Here is a 6,923-nt window from a genome sequence, read left to right as displayed (position 1 = left end):
GTCGCGGCGGCGCGGCCACGCCGCAGGCTACCGCCGGCCGATTATCTGGTCCGGGAGAGGAGAGGAGAGGAGAGGAGAGGAGAGGAGAGGAGAGGAGAGGAGAGGAGAGGAGAGAAGAGAAGAGAAGAGAAGAGAAGAGAAGAGAAGAGAAGAGAAGAGAAGAGAAGAGAAGAGAAGAGAAGAGAAGAGAAGAGAAGAGAAGAGAAGAGAAGAGAAGAGAAGAGAAGAGAAGAGAAGAGAAGAGCGGAGCAGAGCAGAGCAGAGCAGAGCAGAGCAGAGCAGAGCAGAGCAGAGCAGAGCAGAGCAGAGCAGAGCAGAGCAGAGCAGAGCAGAGCAGAGCAGAGCAGAGCAGAGCAGAGCAGAGCAGAGCAGAGCAGAGCAGAGGGCAACTGAGAGCGAGAGGGAGAGGGAGAGGGAGGGCGAGAGGGAGAGGGGAGAGGGGAGGAGGTGCTTGTCGTGCCGCACGTTTGTCTAACCTAGTGACCGAGCGCCAGGCCATTCAGCCCTGTGGCGGACGATCAGATGCCCGGTCGGCCTGGGGACGCGTACGGAAGCCGGCGATGAAACATCGAGACAGTGGACAAGAACGATGCATCGTTTAGGGAATGGGGGCGGACTGATTGTCGCTGATGGGAGGACCGGTGAACGTGAGGCGTCGTCGCCTAGCGTCATTGTCTCAGCTGCACGCAGACCGTCGGCGCGGACGACAGCAGCACTGACAACAGCACGACAGCAGCACTCCTCTGAAGCCGGCCAGCCTGTCGGGCGTCTACCTGGCTGCACGGTGGTCTGCTCTCCTGAACTGCCGGTGGTGCGCCGGCTCCTTCGCTGCGGCCCTCGTTGGTCTGCTGGCCCGAGCTGCCGGTGGTGCGCCGGCTCCTCCGCTGCGGCCTTCGGTGGTCTGCTGGCCTGAGCTGCTGGTGGTGCGCCGGCTCCTCCGCTGCGGCCTTCGGTGGTCTGCTGGGCTCTCGTGGTCGGACCCCGCGGTTGGCCGTCTGGCGCCGGTGGTTTGATCCCGGTCCGGCTCGGCCGCCCGGCCTCCCGATTGTCCGCGCGGCTCTCCTGGCGCGCCAGTAATGGGTTCAGCCGACGCCCGCGGCCCGGCCCGGTGCCCACCGTTCCCACCTTTGTCCGGCCGCCGCCGTCCGTCCGGCTCCCGGCCGCCGCCGTCCGCGGCATACCTGGGGACCGCCGACACCACTGGCGTCACCAAAGGCCGACACCAAAGGCTGGGGTTCCGTCCTCTGTACTGCCGACACCGGTGGTGTCGAAGCTGGGACTCGCAGCTCCGGACGCCTGCGGCACCACTGGTGTTGCTGGGACCCGGCTGGGACCGTCGGTCCGCCGTCGGTTGCTGCGCCGCCTGGCTCTGACGTCAGACCGCCTCTGGCTCGCCCCGGCGCTCGCTCAGCGGCGGAAAGCGTCCCTGTCACCGTTCGCCGTCTAGGCACGAGCTTGGTGACCGTCGCCGGCACCGCGGGACGTGGCGACCGGCCGTCGCGCTGGCCGGAGGACGACCAGTAGTCGGCTGGGTCACGCAGGGCACCGCTGCGGGACGATGCGGACGGAGCCCTGTAACGGAGATGTGTTGACGCTGCAGCGGCCGAGGTGGCAACCCTGGAGCCGTGCGCGGGGCTTCCTGAATGGCAGGCTGAATGGAAGGCAGCCGCTCAGGTTACAGGGTCACCGGACTTCAAAACACACGCCGGCGATGTGTTCACGGCTCTCGCGGGGTTGAATGGTGGGGTGATGGCAGGGTCGGCCTTCTCCGCGTCACCGGTCCGAGTCATGCTTAATGTTGTAATGGCACGAGAGCCATGCGTCTTCGTGACACAATGCTCTGAATGCCGGCTGGATTTAATCCTGAACGACCTCCGTCCATTGAGTGATCTGACCCGGTGATCCTCCAGCGCCGGCGCTGCTCTCCGTCGCCCCTTCGCCCAGCTCATCATTACTCCCGGCTCTCGTGCAGAGCCGCGCGCCCGCCGCGCGTCCCTCGCCGTCGGCGCCGGGCCGCTGTGCCCCGCCGGCCGCGCTGGCCCAGTTCTGGTCCTCTCCGGCGTGCCCCTCCGCTCCGGCGCCGGCCGACCGGCGGCCGAGCGTGACGCCCCGACGCCGTCCGTCCGTCGGTCGGTCGGTCTGTCGGGAAAGCTCGCCGGCCCCGCCCCGCGCCGCGCCGGTCCCGTCGCCACGGGAAACCGGGCCGGCGGGGCCGATTAGCGCCGGAAACGATCGCCGTCGAAACGGGACGTCCGACGCGCTGGGCCGTGCGAGCCGTGCTCTAGAAAGCGCGCCGCGCCGCCGCCGCCGCCGCCGCCGGCGCTGCCCGGTGCACGTTGCGCGCGCCGGCGTGGGAGCGTCGTCGTCGCCGCGCCGAGACGAGAAGTCGCCGCGACGCGGTCACCGGTCAGGCTGCGCTGGTCACCGTGGGTGCGGGCACGCGCCGCGACTCAGGCGGGGATGCCGCGGAGGCTGGGCGCGCTGGCGGGGCTCCGGACGCTGTCGGGGCTCTGTATGTCTCTTTCCGGGATGTTGTCGGCGCCCGTCTGAGACCGTGCGGCGTTATCAGCCGTGCGTACAGCGGCACTGCGCGTATCGTGACGGCGTGTTGATGGTTGTTTCCGCCTTTCCACCCTCGTCTGCTCGCATTTGCCGTTCCGCTCGTTATGGCGGGGGCGCGTTTTGTAGCGCGGCCGGCGGCTGACTTTCCTCTCAATTAGTCTGTTTGTGCGCGATGATCGACCGGTCCGGTCCGGAGTGCGGAGCTCGTTACGAGCGGTAGCGTGCGGATCCACCACCTGGCCCTGCCGACCGCGACGCGCCGGCCGCCCCGGTTCGCGTTGAAAGCCGCCAGGTGGCCATCCGTCATGGCCGGGCGACGACCGGCGCATTGGCGTAGGATGAATCCGCGGCGGCGGCGGCGCGGGGTGAAAGCGTTCTCACTGGCTGGCCGACAGTCACGTTCGTGCTCGCTCCAGGGACATGCAGAGACTGACGTAGCGTAGCGGGCGCCGGTTTCATTCATGGTTTTGCGCGACTCGACTGAGCCGCACGTGCACCGCCGCTGCCGGTGCACGTGTCGAAAAAGTGCACGCTGAGACGTGGCTTCCTGCTGCAAACGGGCCCCCTAATTGGGGACCGGAGTACATGGCCATGGCGAGCGGTGGGGTCTTCGACCTGCTTCTGGGCCGGTCTAATGACTACCCTGCAGACCGGGCCTCGTATGGCTCCCCTCGAGGCCTCGACCGCCCGCTTTCTTCCGCGTCGCTGGCACAGCCCGTCCCTCCCCAGTCCACCACGGAGAACAGTGTCCCTGGGGGCTGCTATATTGCGGCGTGGTGCCCACTCAGCGGCGGGGTACCCACCGAAATGGCGCTCGCGCCGGCAGGCCGGTGCTGGGAAATAGCGCTGGCGTATGCAGGCACGACAAAAAGAAACCGTGCTGCCTATATCGGCACCAGGAAGGTTGGCCCGCACTGACTGCTTTTCAAACCGGTATCATAGCACGTACCAGCAAAACACCGCCTGCCCTAGTCCGGCACATGGCGGCTGGGCCCGGCACGGCGCCGCAGCCAGTTTTTCCATCAGCCCGGACATCGCGTCCGCGGCCTTATCGCCGCGCCACGCCCAGCTGTTCTGCGGCGTCGCCACCGGACTTTGCGTCCTGCGGGCACGGCGGCGCGCACCGCGCGGCCACAGGCCTCGCTGTCGGCCAGGGCGCGGCCGCTGGCTCGTGCCGGGCGTCCGGGCCGCGTCGCTGGCCACCCTGATAGCCCCGGTGCAGCGGGCACGTCCGAGCGGCGGCGCGCCGGACTTCGGCCGGCCGGCTCGGCTCGGCTGCTCCGTTAATTGGTCGGGATGGAACCGGTCGCGGCCGCGCTGCCCCGGCGGACTGGCGGCCGGCCGCCGCTGTGGCCTCGTCGACCCGTCGCCGTGCCCCCCCCCCCCCCCCGCCGTGGAGCTTGCACGGCATCTCGGCGGGGCTCGGGAGCTGAAGTGGGCTTCCTGACACGGGCTCGCACTGTTGCGGTCCACTCGAGTGAACTCGGCCGTGCAGTGTGCACAGAGGCCTGTTTGATGTGGCGCAGTGAAGTGGGCGCTGAAGGCTTTCGGTGACTTTAGCAGAGCGGGGGGCGACTATCCGGCTGCAAGCTTGAGAGCTATATCGCGGTCTGTGTCTCGCGAGGAGAGTCCACGCTGCTTTTGAGGAGTTCAGTCGTGTCCAGCTCGCTAAGAAAAGCTGTGGTCTGGCACTAACGCTGCGTTGATGATGGCGCCTGCTCGGTCGGCAGCCCAACGCGGCGGCTCAACGCCGGCTTCTGCTTAAAATTTTAACCCCCATGTCGGTATAAGTCCAGTCTCGGCTCTGGCTCCAGCTCGTACCCCAGCCCCAGCCCAGGCCACAGCACCAGTCCGAGCCCGAGCCCGAGCCCGAGCCCCAGCCCCAGCCCCAGCCCCAGCCCCAGCCCCAGCCCCAGCCCCAGCCCCAGCCCCAGCCCCAGCCCCAGCCCCAGCCCCAGCCCCTGCCCCTGCCCATGCCCCAGCCCTTGTCCCCGCCCCTGCCCCTGCCCCAGCCCCAGCCCCGGCCCCAGCCCCAGCCCCGGCCCCAGCCCAAACTTCTGCCCAAATACCAGTCTCTGCCCCAGCCCCAGCCCAAGCCTCAGTCCTAGCATCAGCCCCGGTCCAATTCAAGCCCCAGTCCCAGTCCCAGTCCCAGCCCCAGTCACCCTTCGCCAAAAGGCGTAGCTATTGTCCCAAATACGAGTCCGCAAATAGCCCGCTAAACGAAACGTCCAGATTAGACTCGTGTTCTTGGAACATTGCAGAGCGGATCACTGTTGCCACGCATCAGGCGAGGAGATGGCGCTGTGCGGATAAGGACATCTTATCAATATCACCAACGCATTCTCCGTACTTTGGTTGTTGATGCAGTCGCTTAAGTACTTGATCCCTGCGCTGGCCAAGCCTAACCGACCGGGATGTGACGCCTTGACCGGGCGTGAGAGCACTGCCCTCATTTCGGTGACACTGACCTTGGCTGAGCGCCAGGTCACGGCGCCCGTGACCGGCGCGCGGCAGGGGCGCCTCTCGCGTCGCCGGCACGGTCGGAGCCTGTATCGATTCTCCATCGGGCGGCCTGACGTCAGGTGGCTGTTGGGCCGGCGCGGCGCTCCTCCTCTCGGGAGTCGGCCCGTGGCCGAGCGCGTCTCGTGCGGCGCCAGCTCCTCAGTCGGCGGTGTGCTGGTGCCCTCTGAGCGTGGTCCGGCACCGGCTCCGCGGGTCTGTTCGTGCTCCCGGCGCCGCGTCTGTTTCGCGCGCGCGCTGAAGTTCCGCGCTCGCCCCAGCTGAGCTCCCAGGCGCCGTGCTCGTGTCGTGAGCTTGCTCCAGGTTGTGTGCTCCGGGACGTGCGCTCCGGGGCGCGTGCCCCAGGGCGTGTGCTCCTCAGCTGTGGCGTGCTGCAGCCAGGTCGTGCCGGGCGTTTTCCCGCGCCCGTCCGCCAGCACGTACCCGCACCCTACGGCGCCGCCCTCTCTCCACCTGTCCGCCTGATGGGGCTGTTTCCTGAGCCGTGGGCGGCGTACCACCTGAGCGTTTTTGCGGTGGCGGCGGCGGCCGTCACTGTCAGCCGCGCGCGGCGCGGCGCGGCGCCTGACGTCGGAGCGGCTGCTGGGCGCCGGGCCGGCCGGCGCTCGGCGTGTGGCGCCGCCGGCTCCGGTGACGCCGGCGGTCCGCGCGCATGACGGCTCGTGTTGCCGGCGCCGCTGCAGTGCCGCGACGGCCGGGTGTCCACCCCCGCGCGCCGGCCATCGCGCGGAGCAGGACGCGTGCCGTCTGCGGGGAGGACAGCCGGCGGCTAATTAGGCCGTGCTGGACTGCGCGCCGTGACGTCTGCCACCGTGACGCCTGCCGTGACGGTGGCGGCAGTGCGCGCGACGGAGCCGGGGATTTAGCGGATGCGGCCTTCCGGCGCTGAGGCCGGGCCGTCCCTCCACAGAGGTGGAGCGTGCCGGCCTGGCGCCGCCGCCGCCGCCGGCCGCCGGCAGCGCTCCGCGGGTCGCGGGTCTCGACGGCGCCCGGCCGCGGTGACATTCGCCAATCGGCGCCAATCGGCGCCAATGCCGCTCCATTGTCGGCCAAGGCTGGCGGCGTCGGCGCCGGCCGGCGCCCGGACCGGTGCGGCGGCGAGGCGTGTTTACGCGGCGGCAGCGCGCCGTTTTTGTCGGCGGCACCGAGGGTCGCAGAGTCGACCAGGTGATATAGCGCTGCAGCGGCGGCCGCGCAGTAATGAGTGGCTAGTGAGGTGTCAGGTGGCGGCCGGTCCGACGGTGGCAGGCTCAGAGGTCTTGTCCCCGAGCGCCCGGTTCGTGCGGGAGCGGGTGGCCCGGTTGGTGAGCGGTTTGGGAACGGGTGTCCCGGCTTGCGGCGGTTTGTTTGGTTCAGGTGAAGAGGGAGAGAGCACTATGCGGCTGACAAATTGACGTGGTCGGGTGTATCTAGCGAACGTTTTGTTTATCAGCGGCGGCTCACTCCGTTTGCGGACGCCCACCGGAGCTCGGTAAGCGACAGCTGCATCGGGCTGGGTCTCGGCGAGCGTGTGGGCCGACCGATGGAGCGTCTCTCGTCTCCGTCGCTGGCCGGACACTCCCCTGCGGCCTTCAGCTAGGCTGCCCGAGGGCGCCGGGTCCGACCGTCGCGTGCAGCGGGCCCTCGCGTGCCCGGCGGGCCCGCGCGCTCCGCCCGGCCGGCCCACGTGCGGCGCGGCCGCGGGCGGCCCGCCGGTCGGCTGGCTATTTCTACCGTCCCGACGCCAGGGCCGGCGCGGAGACGTGGTCGCCACGCGGCCGCCGGGCGCCGCCGGCCGGCACGCCGCCGCCACGGGCCGCGAGGGGCGGCCGCGTGACGGTCGGGGGGGGGGGGGGGGT

This window comes from Pollicipes pollicipes, unplaced genomic scaffold (genome assembly GCF_011947565.3).
Source record: "Pollicipes pollicipes isolate AB1234 unplaced genomic scaffold, Ppol_2.1 Scaffold_4002;HRSCAF=4701_pilon_pilon_pilon, whole genome shotgun sequence".
NCBI lineage: Eukaryota > Metazoa > Arthropoda > Thecostraca > Pollicipedomorpha > Pollicipedidae > Pollicipes > Pollicipes pollicipes.
Note: the sequence above shows the minus strand (reverse complement) of the source record.